We start from the raw sequence: 21,298 nt of genomic DNA, 5'->3' as shown, positions 1-21,298 counted from the left end.
TAGGTTACTTAGGTCTCACAACTCACGGACAAGCTCAGTAGAGTCTGAGGGATCGGTACGGAGACGTCTGTATTTATCCCGCAAAGGCTACTAAGTTAGGAAAACTTCACCTTGTTCATTCTTGTCGTGCGATTCTGTTTCTCAAGTACTGATTGTCTTTCCACTCTGTTCTTTCGCAGATGGCGAGGACACGTGCTTCCTCTTCTACCATGCAACAGCCTGAGCCCCCAGCAGCAGCCCCTATTAGGGGCAGAGGGCGAGGCCGAGGCCGGGGCAAAGCTCAGCCCCGAGCAGCATTTCCAGCGACGGAGCCTCAAGTCGATTTTGAGGATGAGGTTCCGGCCCCAGCTGTTCCAGTGGGCCCAGCTCAGATCCCAGAGGGTTTTATAGCCACTCCAGTGCTTCAGGACGCTTTGGTCCGACTGGTAGGCTTTATGGAGGGCATTTCTAGAGCGGGTTTTCTTCCCGTAGCTCCAGTCACATCTCAGGCTGGGGGAGGAATTCAGACTCCCGATACTCGTACTCCAGAGCCGGTAGCTCCTCAGGCTCAGGTTCCAGCAGTTCAGCCAGCCGTGGTAGTTTAGCCAGCTGTGGCAGCCCAGCCAGGTATTGCGGCTCAGTCCAGTGATGGTGCGGCTATGTCCGCGGATGCTGTGTGGAGGCTAGATCAGTTCACCAGGCTCTTCACTACCACATGTAGTGGCACACCTTCAGAGGATGCCCAGAATTTCATATGCAGCTGTCATGAGGTTCTTCGGACTATGGGTATTTTAGAGACCAATGGGGTCGACTTCGCCACTTTTCGCCTAGCAAGATCCTCCAAGACTTGGTGGAGAGATTTCTGTTTAGCCAGGCCAGCAGGGTCGCCATTATTGACCTGGGATCAGTTTTCAGAGTTATTTCTGGGGAAGTTTCTCCCAGTTACTCAGCGGGATGCCCTTCGCAGGCAGTTTGAGCATCTCCAGCAGGGTTTAATGTCAGTTACCCAGTATGAGACACAGTTTATTGATCTTGCACGCCATGCCATTGTGATACTCCCCACTGAGAGAGAGAGAGAGGGTGCGGAGGTTTGTTGATGGGTTGGTTCAGCCGATCCGTGTTCAGATGGCCAGGAGTGCCGGGAGTAAGATTACATTTCAGGAGGCGGCAGATGGTGCCCGCCGGATAGAGGCCCCGTCATTCTGGTAGATTCAGTGGTTACCTCGTCTGGAGGTAGGGATTCTTATGGTAGAGGCCATCCTCCGAGGCCCTTTCAGTCAGCTCTCCAGACTTCTCATGGTTCACCAGTGAGTCGTGGTTCTCAGCCGCAGTATTCTGACCAGCAACTCTTCAGTTCTCCATCAGCACCTATCAGTGCCCCGCCACTTCGTTACTCTCAGCAGTTGAGAGCTTGTTTCACTTGCGGCGATGTGAGGCACATTGCCAGGTATTGCCCTCGAGCTTCCGGCATCTCTCAGCAGCAGGGACCTCGCCCGATGATCCAGGCACCAGTTGCCCCATAGCCTGCCCAGCCGGCTAGAGGCGGGGGTATAGGACATAGAGGTGGAGGTAGAGGTATTAGAGGTGGAGCTCAGACCGCTAGAGGTAGGGGTCAGCCAGCAGCAGATCGTCCCAGGGATATGATTCAGGGAGGTGGGGACCAGCCCCGTTGTTATGCTTTGCCAGCCAGGCCAGAGGCTGAGTCATCAGATGTTGTGATTACAGGTACTATTCTGGTCTGTGATAGGGATGCTTCTGTGCTATTTGATCCCGGATCTACGTATTCATATGTGTCGTCCTATTTTGCACCCTATTTGGTTATGCCTAGTGACTCGTTGAGTATTCCTGTTTATGTGTCAACACCGGTGGGTGATTCTATTGTGGTCGACCAAGTTCATCATTCTTGTATCGTAGTGTTTGGGGGTCTTGAGACCCGTGTTGATTTGTTGCTTTTGGACATGGTCGACTTCGATGTTATATTGGGGATGGATTGGTTATCCCCGTACCATGCTATCTTGGATTGCCATGCCAAGACCGTGACCTTAGCCTTACCGGATTTACCCCGTTTAGAGTGGAGAGGGACTTCTGGTCATTGTACCCGCAGTGTTATCTCGTATGTGAAAGCTCGGCATATAGTCGAGAAGGGATGTTTGGCCTACTTGGCGTATGTTCGCGATTCTAACGCGGAGGCCCCTTCTATTGATTATGTGCCCGTTGTTCGGGAGTTTCCTGAGGTTTTCCCTTCAGACTTGCCGGGTATGACGCCCAACAGGGATATCGACTTTTGTATTGATTTGGCCCCGGGCACTCAGCCCATTTCTATCCCGCCATATCGTATGGTCCCGCCGGAGTTGAAAGAGATAAAGGAACAACTGCAAGATTTGCTTGAGAAAGGTTTCATTAGACCTAGTGTTTCACCTTGGGGTGCACCGGTGTTGTTTGTTAAGAAAAAGGATGGTTCGATGAGAATGTGCATCGATTACCGGCAATTGAACAAGGTTACAATTAAGAATAATTACCCACTGTCGAGGATCGACGATTTATTCGACCAGCTTCAGGGTGCGAGGGTGTTTTCAAAGATAGATTTGAGATCTGGCTACCACCAGATGAGGATTAGGGCGTCTGATGTCCCTAAGACAGCATTTTGCACTCGGTATGGGCACTATGAGTTTTTGGTCATGTCATTTGGATTGACTAATGCCCCAGCAGCGTTCATGGAGTTGATGAACCGAGTGTTCAAACCTTATTTGGACTTGTTCGTGATAGTCTTCATTGACGATATTCTTATATACTCCCGCAGTCAGGAGGAGCATGAGCAGCACCTCAGCGTGGTTCTTCAGACCCTGAGCGATAGTCAGTTGTATGCTAAGTTCTCAAAGTGCGAGTTTTGGTTGAGTTCGGTCGCATTCCTGGGTCATGTCGTATCAGCAGCAGGTATTCAGGTAGACCCGAAGAAGATAGAGGCAGTCAAGAACTGGCCTCGACCGGCTTCAGCTACGGATATTCAGAGTTTCCTGGGGTTAGCAGGTTACTACCATCGGTTCGTGGAGGGGTTTTCATCCATTGCTGCCCCTATGACCAGGTTGACCCAGAAGGGTGTCCAGTTCAGGTGGTCGGACGAGTGTGAGGCGAGCTTTTAGAAGCTCAAGATAGCTCTGACTACGGCACCAGTATTGGTTTTGCCCACAGGTTCAGGGCCATATACGGTCTATTGTGATACGTCTCGTATTGGGCTTGGTGCAGTATTGATGCAGGAAGGCAAAGTCATTGCTTATGCTTCGAGGCAGTTGAAGATCCACGAGAAGAATTATCCGGTTCATGATCTCGAGTTGGTAGCCATTGTTCATGCCTTGAAGATCTGGAGGCATTACTTATATGGCGTGACGTGTGAGGTGTTCACGGACCATAAGAGTCTTCAGTATTTGTTCAAGCAAAAAGGAGTTGAAATTGAGGCAGAGGAGGTGGTTGGAATTGTTGAAAGATTATGACATCACTATCTTATACCACCCGGGGAAGGCCAATGTGGTGGCCGATGCATTGAGCAGGAAGTCTGCCAGTATGGGTAGTCTTGCTTATATTCCAGTTAGCCAGAGATTGCTTGCTTTGGATGTTCAGGCCTTGGTAAATCGTCTTGTGAGGTTGGATATTTCTGAGCCTAGCAGAGTGTCAGCTTGCACGGTTGCTCGTTCCTCACTATTAGAGCGTATCCGCGAGCGGCAGTTTGAGGATCCCCATTTGTGTGTCTTGAGAGACACGGTGCAGCGTGGAGGTGCCAAGAAAGTAACCTTAGATGATGATGGTGTATTGAGATTGCAGGGGTGAGTTTGTGTGCCCAATGTTGATGGGATTCGAGAGTTGATCTTAGCGGAGGCCTACAGTTCTCGGTATTCTATTCACCCGGGCGCCGCGAAGATGTATCAGGATCTGAGGCAGCACTATTGGTGGCGTAAGATGAAGAAAGACATAGTTGTGCATGTGGCTCGGTGTTTGAATTGTCAGCAGGTTAAGTACGAGCATCAAAGACCTGGTGGTCTATCTCAGAGGATTGCACTTCCCGAGTGGAAGTGGGAGAGGATTACGATGGATTTCGTTACTAGACTTTCGATGACTCGGAAAAAGTTTGATGCAGTTTGGGTCATTGTTGATAGGCTGACCAAGTCAGCACATTTTGTTCCTGTTGCAGCCACCTATTCGTCCGAAAGGTTAGCCGAGATTTATATCAGGGAGATTGTTCGCCTTTATAGGGTTCCGCTATCTATCATTTTGGATCGGGGTACGCAGTTTACCTCGCATTTCTGGAGAGCGGTTCAGCGAGAGTTGGGCACCCAGGTTGAGTTCAGTACAACATTTCATCCCTAGACGGACGGTCAGTCCGAGAGGACTATTCAGATTCTTGAGGACATGCTCCGAACCTGTGTCATTGATTTTGGAGGCTCGTGGGACCAGTTCTTGCCTTTAGCAGAGTTCGCCTACAACAACAGCTACCAGTCCAGCATTCAGATGTCTCCGTATGAGGCGTTGTATGGTAGGCGATGTCGGTCTCCAGTTGGATGGTTTGAGCCGGGAGAGGCTCGATTATTGGGTATGGATCTGGTTCAAGGAGCCTTGGACAAGGTCAGGATTATTCAGGATAGACTTCGTACAGCTCAGTCCAGACATAAGAGTTATGCAGACCGCAAGGTCAGAGATGTTGCTTTCATGGTTGGTGAGCGGGTATTGCTCTGTGTATCGCCTATGAAGGGCGTGATGAGATTTGGGAAGAAGGGCAAGCTCAGCCCTAGGTTCATCGGTCCATTTGAGATTCTTGATCGTGTGGGAGAGGTGGATTATAGACTTGCCTTGCCACCTAGCTTGTCAGCTGTGCATCCCGTGTTTCATGTATCTATGCTCCGGAAGTATCGCGGAGATCCATCACACGTGCTAGATTTCAGCACTGTCCAATTGGACAAAGATCTATCATATGAGGAGGAGCCGGTGGCTATTCTAGACCGGCAGGTTCGATAGTTGAGATCGAAGAGTTTTCCTTCGGTGCGTGTTCAGTGGAGAGGTCATCCTCCTGAGGCATCGACCTGGGAGTCCGAGTCCGATATGCAGAGCCGTTATCCTCATTTATTTCCTGACTCAAGTACTTCTTTCTTTTGTCCGTTCGAGGACGAACGGTTGTTTTAGAGGTGGAGAATGTGACGACCCGAAGGGTCATCACCGTAGTTCTTCCTTGTTCTACGCTTTCGAGGCCTTGAAAACCTCGCTTTTAGTTGCCTCGATTGGCATGCGCAGTTCGGGCGCGTAGCCATAAAGTTTTTATGTTAGAATATGTGAATTATGTGAAACATTTGATGAATTTTGGTATTAATATGCATAATGTTGACTTCGGTCAATATTTTGGGTAAACGGACCCGGACCTGTGATTCGACGGTCTCGGAGGGTCCGTAGAAAAATATGGGACTTGGGCGTGTGCCCGGAATCAAATTCTGAGGTCCCAAGCCCGAGAAATGAATTTTTGAAAGAAATTGTTTTTCTAAAATTTGATATGAAAATTTGAAATGAAAAGGAGTTAGAAAATATAGGTATCGGGCTCGTATTTTGGTTCCGACGCCCGGTACAAGTCTTAAATATGTGTTAAGCACTATCTGTAAAGTTTGGCTAAAAACGGACGTCATATGACGTGTTTCGGACTAAAAATAGAGAATTTGAGTTATGAAAGTTGAAGAAAGAAAATCATGTGTTTGAGGCTTGATCCTATGTATATGATGTTATTTTGGCGATTTGATCGCACGAGTAAGTCCGTAAGATGTTTTTAAGGTTGTGTGCATGTTTGGTTTGGAGCCCCAAGGGCTCGGGTGAGTTTTGAATGGGGCCCGGGAGGTCTTGGACTTAAGAAAATGCAGGTTCAGGTGTTGCAGACACCAGCGCGGCCGCGGTCATTTCCGCGCGGTCCGCGCTGGAGCCGCGTGGCCGTGATGCCTTTCTGTGCGGTCCGCGTGGCTGAGTCTGAGGGCTAGGGTTTCAGGTCAACCAGCGTGGCCGCACACCAAAACAGTGCGGTCCGCGCTGGAAGGGTTCATAGAAGCCCAATTTTTCTCCCACTCGGCACGGCCGCAACACATTTTTGTGCGGTCCGCGCCAGGTCCTCAGAAAGGTATACAAGTTCAGAAAATCTCAGTCATTTTTCACTTTTCAAAAACCCAAAACCTAAGAGTCGATTTTCCAAACAACTTTTCTTCCCCAAAACAATTTATTCGAGCGGATTGGTGGTGGAATCAAGAGGTAAAGCTATACTAGAAGCGTGAGTTGAGTTTGGAGCATTCGAGGTAAATGTTTGTTCTAACTTTGGCTTGAGGGAATAGGATTAGGATGATATTTGCTACTTGCTAATGTGGAGTACGGTGTATAGGCATGGTGACGGTTATCTATGCACCGGAGTCTAGCATGACCGTGAGTCTTGATTGCTTTTAATTCGAATAATGTGACACAAGCTCCTTGTTTATTTGATAAGTTTCATATAATGTGAATGGTTGAGGAAGAGGATTTAAAAGGAGAATGTGTTGTGAATACTCCCTTGCCGGGATGTGTAGACTGATATATATATATATATATTCTTCCTTATCGGGATATTTTGGGTTGTTAGCTGTACCCTTGCCGGGTTAAAGGTATTGAGTTGTTATTCTCCCCTGAAGGGGTCTACTATATGAATTCAGATATTATATATGATATTATGGGATCGTGTGGCACGTCGTCCAGTTATATATGTTATTATGGGATCGTGTGGCACGCTGTCCACTTGGTTATTGGCCTCTGTTGCCGGTGACATATTGTGCACTGTGATAAAGATGAATTGGGATCGTGTGGCACGCCGTCCACTTATATATGTTATTATGGGATCGTGTGGCACGCTGTCCACTTGGTTATTGCCCTCCGTTGCCGGTGACATATTGTGCACTGTGATAAAGATGAAATGGGAACGGGTGGTACGCCTACCACGTGGTATATGGAAATAGGGATTGTGAGGCACGCCGTCCACCTATATATTGTTAAAAGGGATCGTGTGGCACGCCGTCCACCTATATATTGTTAAAAGGGATCGTGTGGCACGCCGTCCACTTATATACTATATTATGGGATCGTGTGGCACGCCGTCCACTTATATATGATATTATGGGATCGTGTGGCACGCCGTCCACTATATATATATATATATATATATATATATATATATATATATATATATATATATATATATATATATATCATGGAAACTGGAGTTTCTTCTGTTTATTTCCGATATTTCAATTTTATCTGTTACTCCCCGATAGCATGTCCCCTCCCAGTTTTACTTTGTATTATCTTGTTATTGTTTTCTTGCACGTGTTGTATATATCTGTACAAGTTAATTGTAGTAGGTACTGTCTAGCCTCGTCACTACTTCGTCGGGGTTAGGCCAGACACTTACCAGCACATAGGGTCGGTTGTGCTGATGCTACACTCTATGCATTTTTGTGCACAGATCAGGGAGCAGCTTACGGACCTCAGCAGTAGGATTTCTGGGAGCTATCTTCAGTCCAGGGACTCTCGAGGTAGCCTAGCTGGCGTTCGCAGGCCGAAGTCCCTTTCCATGTTTTTCGTTTGTCCATCTTGTATCAGACAAACATGATGTATTTCCTTTCAGACATTGTTTGTAGTATTCTGTAGTAGTCCGTAAGCTAGTGACACCAGACCTTGGGTAGTGATGTGTATTAAACTTCCGCACTTTTGGTTTTCAGTTGCTTTAGATTTAAAGTCTTCCGCTTAAATTTTGTCTCGTTTATTATATTGTTTGAAAGAAAGCAGGAAAGGTATTGTCCGATAGTAGGCGCCATCACGACACCCGATGGTGGGAAATCCGGGTCGTGACATTTTTACTATAATTTTTACTCTTACTTTTAATTTATATAAAAACATAATATATTAATATATATATATATATATATATATTATATAGTTTCATATATTTACATAGTTTGTTTAATTAATTGAAATTAGTTTTAATTTTGAGTTGGTTATTTAATGGGCTTTTAGAAATTAAAGAATTACAAATTTTTGGGCCCAATTTCACACGAGAAAAAGGCCCAAATCTGGCAGCCCCAATGACCCGCCGGGTTAACCCATCTACCCGCCCCATTTTCCCAATTAAATCCTAGTCATTCATTTCTCTTCATCCAACGGTCCACATTAATCCCCACACCCATATAAAAGCTCATTATAACCCCAAAACCTAACCCTATAGACTCTTCCAAACAGTGCCCCATCTCCCATGCTTCTGCCGCGCACCAACTCGCCCAAACTCGCCGGAAAATTCATCAAACCCGGCAAGTTCACCCACTGGTCCCCCCATGGTCTCCCCCCTCCTCTCTTCTCCTTCTTCCACGTAGCGACGAAAATAAACTCAGGATATTTGCTAATGATTTTACCCAAATCGAATCCTCCTTCTCCCTCACGTGCTTTGGTTTTCTTGAGCAAATCTCGGATAAATGGAAGCGGTTGGATGTGAGTGAAAACATCCACGCCTTCCATTTTCCCAATTTTTGGTCTTATGGAAGTATTAGGAGGATTTTCAGATTTTTGGGAAGTTTTTCAGATTTTTCTTGGAGAAGAAGAATAGAAGTTTCTAGGGGTTCCCATGAATAGGGGAATTTTGGAAAAGGAAGGAGAGGAGAAGAACTAAGGTTTTAGGCCTCAGAGATCTTTGTTCGGATTCCACACAAAAAAAAAATTGATTCAAAATTTTTCGGTTTCTTATTTCTATTTCGAAAAAAAACATAAGAATTAGTTCATAGTTTTCTTTGAGTTTTTGTTCAACGATGGAGACTGATTGAGCTGAGATCGAGTTCAGCGTTCGAGTATTTGGTTCGTGTTCGCCGCCTCTGTTCGTTCGTGTTGCTGTTTTTTTTGTGTTTGACCTTCGCACAAGAGATTGTACTCACTAATTTCTCCTGCTATTACTAAAGGAATTTTGGCTCAAACAGGTTCATTTCTTTCCTTTTCGCTCTCATTAGTAGTGTGATCGAAAAAATGATAAGAGCCTAGTTAGTTTACAATATGTTAAAGAGTCTGTTTAGCCGCGCCTTATTTGGAATTGATACTCTGTTTTACTTTGATATAAATCGTATTTTTGTTTTTGAAGTTAAGTTCGTTGTTGGCTTAGCTCGATCTTTCTGAGTTTCTGAACTTTGTTTGTTGTGTAACTTATGGATCAGTGATGCGTGTCGTTTGCAAATTCAATTAGTGTCTTGTATGCTGGTTTGAAATCGAGATCGAGGAGGAATGAATATGTAGATTAGTCGTGCTGAAATCTACTTGGATATTTGAATTGATGTGTTTGGTTTCATTTTCAAGTTTGTATCCATGTTTTAAAGACCATGTACCAAAAGCACTGTTGAATAGTTTTGCTTATTTAGTTGAGTTCGAACTTGAAAAGGAGTGTCGGGATTGTCGTTCAAAGTTTTTTTAGAGCCCAATGATCCTTTGTCACGTATCTAAGCACGAAAATTAGCGTGTTTACTTGAATCGGCACTTGAGTAGCCTGTGATTACTTTGTTGAATCCGATCCTTGTTTTGCTTGCCTCCATGATTTTTGATGAATCAATTTGTTTAAGAATTACTGTTTATATGAGCATAAAAGGAAACAGAAAAGGTCTTGTGCATAATTGGGGTTCCTATTAAGGACATGATCGCATTTGCTACTTAATAATTTTTCGAGGAGTCTCTTAAACATTTTGGATGGCAGCAGCACATAAATTGGCTCCGCAAGGTTTAATGTCTGGTAAAAGGGTACTTTTGAAACCAAAGTTATCATTTTCAGAAGTCTAACCTTTGGTACATTAATCTCCTAAATGAGAAACTTCACATTTAGCAAACTATAATGCTTAAACCTCGTTAGGGACAAGCTACTTTGCTTAGATTTGTTTTGCATTGATTTCAAATTGCATTCTTGTAGGATTGCTGATTATAAATGTTAGCAGCTTAATCTATCGGCATGTGTTCAAAATTCTCGATCACAAAGAACCATGAGTTCAACTTGGTTTTGCCATTTGCTATTTGTCTTGGTAGAATCGTCAGATGTACTGCGATTAGTCTGAGCGTTCTTTTGAAATATAGTTCTTTGAGCTGAGAAGTAAGAATAATCAGTAATTAGAATCTTAAGAGGCTCTTATCATATTTTGATCCCTCATTTTGCTTTATTTCTTCTCGTATTCTTTGTGCTCTTGATGCTTTCTTGGACATCTTGAATGATTGTTGGGCCGGGGAATCGGGACAAGGCTGAGCTCGCTAGTGGTTAAATTTGTTGGCATGCTTTAAGATTGGGCTCGGCCTAACAAGTAAAATCAATAGATTAGAAAATGAGCATGATTTAAATTTTTTTTTATTCGTTTGTTTATTTTTCTATATGGTCCGTTAGGAGCATGTTTTAGGCCGACTACACTTGGGTAGGCAAACTTTAGGATTTTGTTAGCTTTGAGACGAGAGGTCATTCCCTTAGTTAAATTTATCCGGGGAATGCCCCGAAGGACTTGCATATATTTTATTCCGGGGAATGCCCCGAAGTACTTGTATTTGGAGACCTAAAGTAGAACTCGGAGTATTTAATTTTCATTTTATTTTTATTTCTTCTTTTATTATGTGGAAACGACCTCGAGCCTCATGTGTGTTTATTTTCCCGTTTCTGTGTTTTTACCTTAATTCGAATATCCTAAAAAGTCAACTTGATCATGTACGCAACCGTGATTTTTATGGGACTTGGGGAGTACCTAACACCTTCTCCCTGAGTCAAATGAACCCCCTTACCCGAATCTCTGGTGCAGATTTAGTTTTGAAGTCTCAAGTATTTTAAAAGGAAAATATATTTTTATAAAAACGGTGACCTGACACACCGAAATCAAATGTCAGGTGGCGACTCTGAGTTATTTCTTTTTGAACAAATTTTGTCACTTTCTAATTGAAAACCCTTTTTAAGCTTTACAAATTCTTTTTTATTTATTTAAGAGGGTTAGTGCGGTTTTGGTAAAAAAGGGGTGTGACAAGTAGTTAGTATTTTTATAGTGATACTAACTTAGCCTTATTTTAGTTTAATTTTTGAAAATACCAAAAACAGTTTTGTTTTTAATTTTTTTTATTTTTTATTTTACTTTATATTAAATGAGGAAAACTTAGGTTTTTAGTTAATGAATTTTAGAATTTTAAAAGCCCAATCTTGAAATGGCCCAATTCAGATCCTTTAGCCCATTAACCCCCAAGCCTAGCTGACCCTTTACCCAATCCCTAAACCCTAAAGCCCTTCTTCTACAAAAAGAAAAGACACACGCACACACATAGGGAGAAAAACGAGAAAGAGGAGGAACGGCCAGAGTGACATAGCGAGAAAGAATGGGAAAAGAAACGAAGGAAGACTCCATAATTCGAAAGTTTTAAATTAAAGTAAGAAGACCCCTTATTCAAAAAGCTTACGATCCCAATCGACTTCTTCTCCACGTTAATGCTCAAGAGTATATTTTTATGAAAAAAGGAGTCTTAGCTTAGTACATGAAAGAAGGGAGGGACAATGAGCCACGACATACACAAAAGTTACCATTCCAACTCCCTAAACCCTCATATCCAATTTACCCATCTTCATTTTTAATCACCGCCCCATATCTAGTTTTCACCTTCAAGCCTCAAGATGACCCATTTCCAATTTTCCTCAGAGAGGTGATGATTTGGTTGGGGATTCACGAAATTGGAGGCTTGATCGAGGCAGTGTAGTGACCGGAGACTACATGTATGAAGAGTATGAATATGACGATGATGAAGACGAAGAAGAGGATGATCGAAGTTTAGATCTGCTTGTTAAATTTGTTGAAAACATTTTCAAAAAGCTTTCTCGAAAAGCTAGGAAAGCTGTCCGTTTTTTAGGTTTGGTTCAAGGCTGCCATCTATTGGGTTTCTGGATTCCGTTGGAATTCCGGCAAGGTTTGAGTTCTTCGGTAAGGTTCGTTTAGTCTGTCACGTATTTGAGGTATCCGTTCGATTTTTCAGTCCAGACCTCGTTCCACAATTTTGCTCGAGTGCTTGCAAAGCTTAGGTTCATTTTGAGGTCCAATCCTAAACTCTACTTCTTTTATTTCTTTTCTTATGTGAATGTTCAGTGTGGGTTTGTTGTCGCATTTTAGTTGCTATTGTGTGATGACTTGCAATGTTAATTTCAAATTTGTTTGAGTTGGTTCTTTGTTTTAAATCTTTTATTATAAGAAAGTAGTTGAATTCACGTTATGCTTTGCAAATTTGTGCTAATATGGGTCATGTGAGCTTGGTTTGTATGATATTGTAAGGGAGGTATATGCTATTGAGTAGCGAGCTAATTGTGTAGTGCACTAAAATGGCGAATCAAGAAGACCAATATTCTGGTAATGGGTTGCGAGCTTCATTTGAATTTTCAAAATTAAAAATAGTATTAGGAACTCGTGAGGTATAGTTGAGGTTTAGATATAGCTCTCATCATGCTTGCAATCCACCTTTCATCGTCCTATCTTATTTTGTTATTTTATTGGCTAGTCCCGTAATTGTTTGTTTGTTAGTTTTGTATGTTAGGTAGCTTATATGTTGCACATATCACTTTTATTTAATCATGTTTATTAGATGAGTTTAGCGGAGGGGTGTGGGTTGAAAAATGAGAAAGAAGTACGATTTTAAAAGAAATTCGATCTCGAGTATTTTATTACCTTAATCTTGTTACTTACTCGCTAGTAGCATATTTATGCCGATCACACTCAGGTAGGCAAACTTTAAGTCTTTCTCTTTTATCTTATTCGAGGCGAGAGGTCGTTCCCGTTAGTTTATACTCAGGGAAATGCCCCGTAGACTTTGTAAATATTTTTATCAGGGGAATGCCGCGAAATGAATGTAAAGGGAGGTCGTAACGGACATCGTGGATGAACATAGTATAGACTTTTAGTATTCTTTTCTTATTTTTATTTTTATTTTATTTAGGTGGGGACAACCTCAACCCTTTTGCGTGCTATTTTTCTTTGTGTGTTTTTGCCTTAATTAGAGTATTCTTAAAAGCCGATTAGATCATGTATGCAACTGTACTAGTTATGGGACTCGAGGAATGCCTAACACCTTCTCCACAAGTCAAATGAACCCCCTTACCTAGAATTTTTGGTGCATTCAATTTTAGAGTCAAACGTGTTTTGAAAGAAAATTATTTTTAAATGGTAGCTGTAAGCACGTGATTTTTGCCCTATATGAGAATTACTCCCAAAAATTCAAAAATAAAATGATTTTTCCTTGGTGTGCAATTTTGTGGTATTTTTGTGTAATTATTTGTATGTTTGTCTGTGCATGTTTATTTGTTAAATTATTAAAAATACAAAAATATGTCGCATTTTGCATGTAAGATTTAATTCTACAATTGTTAGTAATTAAGTTTGTTTTACAAAAAATAAAAATTACAAAAATAGGCATCGTTTGCATTTTTAGCATTTAATGTCCAAATATACAATTTTATGCTTAATTATTACTTAATTGTGCGTTAATTGTTATTGGGAGTTAATTTGCGTTTTTATAACTTAATTTAGTTCTTAATAATAATTTAAGTATTTTTATAATTTAGTTTTAGAAAAATAAAAGAAGAAAAGAAAACAAAAATATAAAGAAAGTCGGAATTGGGCCTCTTCTTCAATTTCAAGCCACAGGCCCAAAAAATGGCCCAACCTTCCCACGACCCGGTCCATATCAAACCGGGTCGACCCAGTCCAGTACCAAAAACCCAACTCCCCCTCTTCATTTTCATTTTTCATTTTTTACAAAACAAAAAAAAAAAAACCCTAAAACTATACTAACTATCCGCCACCCCCCCCCCCCCATTTTCCTTCTTCTTCCTCAAGCTCCAAAACATCCCATCCATGGCTGCCCGTACCAGCCTCCTCCTAGCGTCGTCCCCAGTTGCGACCATGCCGCCCCCAGCTCCACCACAACACCATCGTTGTTTTGGCTTCATCGTCTTCGTCGAGCTCTAACCATCGTTGCCTTTGCTTCATCGTCTTTGTCGAGCTCTAACCCGCGTTGCTGCTTCTTCTTCCTCACTTCATGCTGCTGCTATATCTGCTTTCATCTTCCCCAAACGTTGTTGTTTTCTGCGTCGACCAGCTACGCCTACTTGCTGCTTCAGAACCCCACGTCGCCAAACAACCCTCCCTCGTCGTCGAAGCCATGAACGACGCACTAACAGCCTTCACCACAGTCCGTCGACCATCACTACTGTGCCGTGCTACTGCTGCTTCTCACGTCACTGTCTTCAGCTGCTACTGTGCCGCCGCTGCTTCGTCTTCTTCTCCGCTATGGACGAGCACGCACAGCTGCGTCGACCATTGTTGCTGCTGGCTGCACGTTTCTGCTTTGGCTTCAACTATTCTTTGTCCAGCCTTTTGTTGCTTCGTCTTCTTCGTCTCTTCAAAGTTCGAAGGTCTTTCATTGAGTCGAGGCCCGGACAGATTTGTTTACAATCGCGTTCGTCATTGTTCATTTCCGGTTAGTTGGTTTTTGAGTTTTATTTTTATTCCATATTTCGTTTTTATATTTCTCGAAGTTAAAATCGTTAAATGTTTGATTCTTGTTTTGTTCGTTGTTCATCGTTTTGATAAATTTTTAGTTTGTTCATGTGCTTTGTTGGTTTAGTTTTCAGATTCAAATGAAAATTAATTAGTTGTTTTTTATGTTTATTTCATGTTAATTTTATTCATTTTTGTAAAAAAAAAAAGGAATTGTTAGTTTAATGTTTGTTAGATTCAAATTGAAGTTTAAATTAATTATTTCTTCAATTTGTTTCATGTGTTTTATGTATTTTCAGAAATTATTAACATTGTTTAAATCATGTGAATCCATCATGTTTTGTTGTTTAAAAATAGATTTAATTCATGTTCATCTTTGATTGAAGTTCGTTTTTAATTCAGTGATTTAATGTGAAGTTATGTTTTGGTTTTAATTTTTGGATCATGCATCTTTGTTATAAGTTTTGTTGGATTTAATTTAAGAAAGATTAGTTGATTATTTGAAGATTAGTGATTTGAATATGTTTATTTGTTTTGTTTAAGTTTAATTCGAACTTTGAACAAAGTTTGTTTGTTATTATTATTGAATATCTTCATTCATGTTCATACTTTATTTGGTTGATCTTGAATCCGAAATTTGTATAGTTTGATTTCTTGTTTATCATTTATGATTATTTCTTGAATTTGTCTCATAATCTTGTTTAAGTTTAATATAGGAATTGTTGGTTGTAATGTTGTTAGATTTGATTTTAAGTTCAAATGATTATTGAATTTAGAAATCTGAATATACTTGTTTGTTGTTGTTGTTGAATCCGAAAATAGGTTTGTTTGTTGCTAAAAATATTGTTCAATCAAATTTTAGTTGTTCTTTGTTGTTCAATTTGTGTTCATGTGATTTGTTGTTGAAATGTTGAAGAAATCATGTTCATGTGATTTGTTGTTTGAATTTGTGTAGAAATTTGTCATATTGGCTATATTTTGGTTGAGTTTGATTAATTGATTGGTTATAGCTGATGAAGGTAGTTTGGTAAATTGCAGTACGTTCGGGGGTAAAATAGTAATTGCAATAAGGTCGGAGGGGTAGTTTGGTAATTGAACATTTTGTAATTCTTTATGTTAAGCATGGAGGACAAAATGTAATGGGTGGGTTTTGATATTATTGTTTAATTGAATGGGGGACAAGACAAAATGTAGTGGAGGGGAATATGACAATTGTTTATGGTAGGCATGGGGGACAAAATATAATGGGTTGGTTTGATATATTTATTTAATGTAATGGGGATGAGTGAGAAGAATAATGGGTTTGGTAGGAAAAAGTATTTATTTATTAGTTAATTAAAGGGTTTGAGAATGTGTTATAAATAAGTAGAGGTCTTGAATCAGATTTGAAAGAAGAACAGAAAAAAAAAACAAGAACACAGAAATAGAGAGAATAACAGAGAATAATAAGAGAGAGAATTAAAACACAAATAGAGAGAAAAAAGAGCTGAATATTTAAGAGAGAGAAAAATTCCGAAAAATATTCAAACATTCAAATAAAAAAAACTAAAAAAAAAAATCTTCTGCTTTCTTTCATTGTTTGAAATCAGCATTAATTGTTGTTGTTTCATACAAGCTAGAAACTTTTGTTTTGGGATTACTGCTCCACTGGTTTGCAAACTCTGTTCCTGGGTTGTTACTGTTGCTGGACTATTGTTGCTGTGTTGTATTATTATTACTGTTGCTGATTCTCATCTTCATTTTCTTTTGCTTCCAATATCAGGTACACAACTGACACGCTGGTTATTGTAAACCGAAATATGAAGCATGAATACGAAATGAAGAGTTGAAATTCTGAATTATATTTAATTATATTCTAAATTTTATTTGTATGTATAAATTATTTAGCTTGCAAAAATCAGAATCATGTAGCTATTTAATACATATAGTGGAACATCCAACGATAGCTTAACGAATGAACTATCTATATATTGCCTAAAAAATAAATAAAGGGTGTAGTAACTCCGTCGAGTAAAAAATCAAACGAATAGGCCATCTAGTAGGAACTTGGTAGGAATATTGTTTAGTTAAATAATATTGGTTAATTTCAGCATGTAAATGGTCTAGGATAAAAATTAGATTTCTAAGTTTTTTTTAATTTGACAAACTGAGAACATGCCTAGTATAATGTAACTAGGTAATAACATGTAAATAAATTAAGATATTTTCTCTTTTATTTTGTAGAGACAAATTTAATAAGAGAAAAATGTAGGCATTTTAGGATTGTCCTTTAAAAATAAAATGAGATGAGTCTCGCCCAATAAAATGCATCAATTGCGGGGCCCTCAATAAATGTTTAATTGAGTATTTAGATTCGGGATGGACTGTTTAGTGAATTCCACGGTCTTACCCAGAAATAATAATACGCTAATCGCTTTAGGCACGATTTTAATAATAATACATTCCTAAATACGGGTGCGCATTTATGCGACCCAAATCCAAATCCCAAAACATTGAATAAAAATACGTTCCGGATCGCGGGTGCATTTTATGTGACGCAATCCAAAGACATGTTTTTAAACGATGTTCACATTCTTTTAAAAATATAATGATAAAAGCGGTAAAGAGTTAAAACTTGCACATGAGCGCATAATTGTATAAAATCAGATAAACAAGCCGAATATGACAGTTGAGCGACCGTGCTAGAACCACGGAACTCGAGAATGCCTAACACCTTCTTCCGGGCTAACAGAATTCCTTATCCGGATTTCTGGTTCGCGGACTGTAATACAGGGTTATTCTTTTCCTCGATTCGGGATTAAAATTGGTGACTTGGGACACCCTAAATCTCCCAAGTGGCAACTCTGAAATAAATAAATAAATCCTGTTTCGATTGTCCTTTAATTGGAAAAAACTCCAGCCGAATATGACAGTTGAGCGACCGTGCTAGAACCACGAAACTCGGGAATGCCTAACACCTTCTCCCGGGTTAACAGAATTCCTTATTCGGATTTCTGGTTCGCGGACTGTAATACAGGGTTATTCTTTTCCTCGATTCGGGATTAAAATTGGTGACTTGGGATACCCTAAATCTCCCAAGTGGCGACTCTGAAATAAATAAATAAATCCCGTTTCGATTGTCCTTTAATTGGAAAAAACTCCTTGTACCCTCGCGGGGGCGGAAAAAGGAGGTGCGACAGCTCTGGCGACCCTAAAACCAAATGTCAGGTGGCGACTTTGAAAATTTTCTTTTAAGACACAATTTTTTGTCACTTTAAAATTGAAAACCCTTTCGAGTTTTAAATCACTTTTATTTATTTTAAAATGTGTTAGTGAGGTAAAAAAGGGGGTGGACAGCTTTGGGGACTCTGCTGGGGAGTTGCAGGTTTGAGTTGATACTATGATCTTGTTGACTTTTTAGAATATTCGGTTGAGGCTTTTATTTTTTTATTTGCTTTATTTAATTTTATTTTTTATGTCATTTTATTATTTGCTAGTTGTTTATGTGTTTACAGTTTTTTCTTTCTGTGTTACTGCTTTATAACTGTCATCATATGTATTACCCGGTCGATTCTTTCTGAAAAAAGACTCGTAGTACGCGTAGCATGTACAAACTCTTTGTTGAGTCACCCTTATTTTAGGAGGGGGGATGCCGGAAGTATGGAGTGGGTAAAAATCTTGAGCAGTGTGATGACCCGATAAGTCATATTACGTATTAGAACCTAATTCTGTGATTTGAAGTCTTAAATACCTCATATTAGCCATCCTCGATTTGCATGCGCAGTCCGGATATTTTTCTGGAAAGCTTTTATGTTAAAAAATGAGACTATGAAATTTTTGCCTTAAAATCTATTTGAGTTGACTTCGGTCAACGTTTTGAGCAAACAGATCCGGATTCATATTTTGATGGTTCTGGTGGGTTTGTATCGTGATTTGGGACTTGGGCGTATGCCCGGAATCGAATTCGAAAGTCCCTAGCCTGAGTTATCGGGCCTTGTTGAAATTTGAAAGTTTAAAAGTTTAATGACTTTAAAAGTTTGACCAATATTTAACTTTATTGATATCTGGTCCGTATTTTGGTTCCGGAACCCGGCATAGGTCCAATACTATATCTATGACTTGTCTGTCAAATATGGTGAAAACGGAGTTGGTTTGACGTGATTCGAACGTTCGTTATGAAAATAGAATTTCATGAGGTTTATTTAAAATTTCCTTTGATTTGATGCTAAATTCGTAGTTCTAGATGTTATTTTGGTGATTTAATTACGCGAGCAAGTTCGTATGATATTTTTGGACTTGTGTGCATATTTAGTTTGGAGCCCCTAGGGCTCGGGTGAGATTTTTATAGACTACAAAGTGGTTTAGACTTATAACTCAGTTGGTTCTGCAATTTTTGGTAACTGGTCTCTGATCTCGCAATTGCGAGATCGGTGTTCGCATTTGCGAACATTCCCCAATCCTGATAGGCTTACATTTTCGAAGAGTACCTGGGTCAGCATGAGTTCGCATTTGTGATCAAGAGGTCGCAATTACGGGGAGGCCAGAGTTCGCATTTGCGAACATTTTATTGCAAATGCGATGAAGCAGAGGTGCGTAGACTTCTCATTTGTAAGGTATTCTTCGCATTTGCGGGGATTCGGAATTGTAAACCCCGGGTCGCAAATGCGACATTTATGACTGAACAAATTAAGAGTTAGACGGGATTTTTGTTCATTCTTCAAATTTTTAAAACAAGAAAACCTTAGAGGCAATTTTTCAAAGAACTCTTCTTCCCCAAATCATTGGTAAGTGATTCTAATCTATTTTCTTTCAATCTTTCATTATATTTCATAAGTTTTTAACCTAAAATTTAGTGTTTTCATGGTGAAAATTGGGGGTTTGGGTAGAATTAGTGATTTTTGTAAAATTGGGATTTAGATCTCAAATTGAGGTCGGATTCTAAAACAAATTATATAATCGGGCTCGGGGGTAAATTGGTAATTGAGTTTTGGTCCGAATTTTGGATTTGGACCAAGCGGGCTCGGGAGTTGGTTTTCTGTTGACTTTTTCAATAGTGACCTAAATTGAATCCCTTGCAATCGTGGGTAGTTCCTAAGGCTTAATTTGAATCGTTTGGTTGGTAATTTGTTAGATTTTATTGGTTTGGAGGCTCTTTTGAAAGGCAAAGTTGTGGTTGAGCTTTGAGTGGATCTTTGGAGCGAGGTAAGTGTCGTGGTTAACCTCGACTTGAGAAATTAGGACTTGCTTGTCTATTTTCTACATGTTTAGATGTTGGGTACAATGTATATGTGAGGTAACGAGTACTTATGCATTGTTGTTGGGTTAAATCATGCGGATGGAATTGTTCCTTGTAATTTATTGCTTACTTGATCATGTTATCCATGCTTTGACTAGTTATTCATTATATTGATCGTTCTTATCGTGTTTATGAGCTTTTGTGATAATTGAGTATTGTTTCTAAAGTTGAGATTGGTATTGTGGAACCATTGTTGAAGTAAGGCTTGTTCTTGTTGATCATATCTCCCTGTTATTACTTGTTCATTATTTTATGATAAGGTATAGTGTAATGTAATGCACAAAGGGTGATGTCGTGCCAATTGTGAGTGTTAATTCACAAAGGGTGATGTCATTCTACGTTATGAGAGTTAATGCACGAAGGATGATGTCCTGCCATATCTATTGATTTACACTGAAAGTGAGAGTAAAAGCATGAAGGGTGATGTCGTGTAGTATCATTGTTTCATTGTGAGGTTGAGAATAAAAGCACGAAGGGTGATGCCGTGCAATTTCCTTTATTGTGCTTATTTCTTTTAACTGGTTCGAAACATATTAACTATTCCAGTTATCATTTTTGTTGTATTTCTCGTATCTTGTACCTTATATTTGTTGTTATCTTGTACATATACTGTTATCTGCATAGATTTATTACGTGTGTGTCTTGTCATAGCCTTGTCACTACTTCGTCGAGGTTAGGCTCGATACTTACGAGTACATGGGGTCAGTTTTACTCATACTACACTCTACACTTCTTATGCTTACTTTGGTACCGGCCCTAGCTGTTCGTGAGGCATAGCATCTTGGATTTGCTCATTGGATACTCGAGGTAGATCTGTTGGCGTACGTAGACCTTGAAGTCCCTTTGTATTTTCCCTATTTTACTGTTTCTTTTCGTTCACAGTAGTTGTATTTATTTCAGACCCTATTTGTAGAAATTCTAGAAGCTCGTGAGTTGTGACTCCAAATCTAGATTGTATTAGATATTATGGGCTTTATGTTATTCCGCACTCAGTTTTAGCTTCTATTTGGCTTAATTGATTCTGTTATTGAAATTGACTAAAAATAGGCTTAAATAATCCTCTAACGTTAGCTTGCCTAGCAAGTGAAATGTTAGGCACCATCACGGTCCCGAAGGTGGGAATTCCAGGTCGTGACAAGCAACCACTAACGACCATACGCTCTCCCGAATTGCCTTGTTAGTGAACCCCAAACATAGGTCAGCCTTTAGGTCATTTTTATTTGCATCATATCATTATGACCTAGCAGGGCCCAGTCCTAGGTACCGTGTCCTTTGTAGGAAGTTTGTCCAAATTATGTCAAATGGGTTCGCCGACCCAAAAGGACATTTAATCATCCTATGTGCTAAATGTTGCATCTTTGAGGGTAGAAAGGTCATTTGGCGGACTGATGTTTGGGAAAGAAGGGTGAAAAATGAAGTAAGAGAGAATATTGAGGGTTTTATCGCTTTTAGTTTCTTGCCCCGTTTTCTAAAAAAATAAAAT

General features: G+C 40.1%; 1 long non-coding RNA gene across 1 annotated transcript; it reads left to right on the top strand.

The window, feature by feature from the left end:
* Nucleotides 1-11,314: 11,314 nt before the first annotated feature.
* Nucleotides 11,315-16,504, top strand: LOC142179473 (uncharacterized). The gene is made up of 2 exons (XR_012707710.1): nt 11,315-12,085; nt 16,303-16,504. It is a non-coding gene; the product is annotated as an uncharacterized LOC142179473 (long non-coding RNA).
* Nucleotides 16,505-21,298: the final 4,794 nt, after the last annotated feature.

This window comes from Nicotiana tabacum, chromosome 3 (assembly GCF_000715075.1).
Source record: "Nicotiana tabacum cultivar K326 chromosome 3, ASM71507v2, whole genome shotgun sequence".
NCBI lineage: Eukaryota > Viridiplantae > Streptophyta > Magnoliopsida > Solanales > Solanaceae > Nicotiana > Nicotiana tabacum.
Note: the sequence above shows the minus strand (reverse complement) of the source record. Positions and strands in the feature narration are given on the sequence as shown.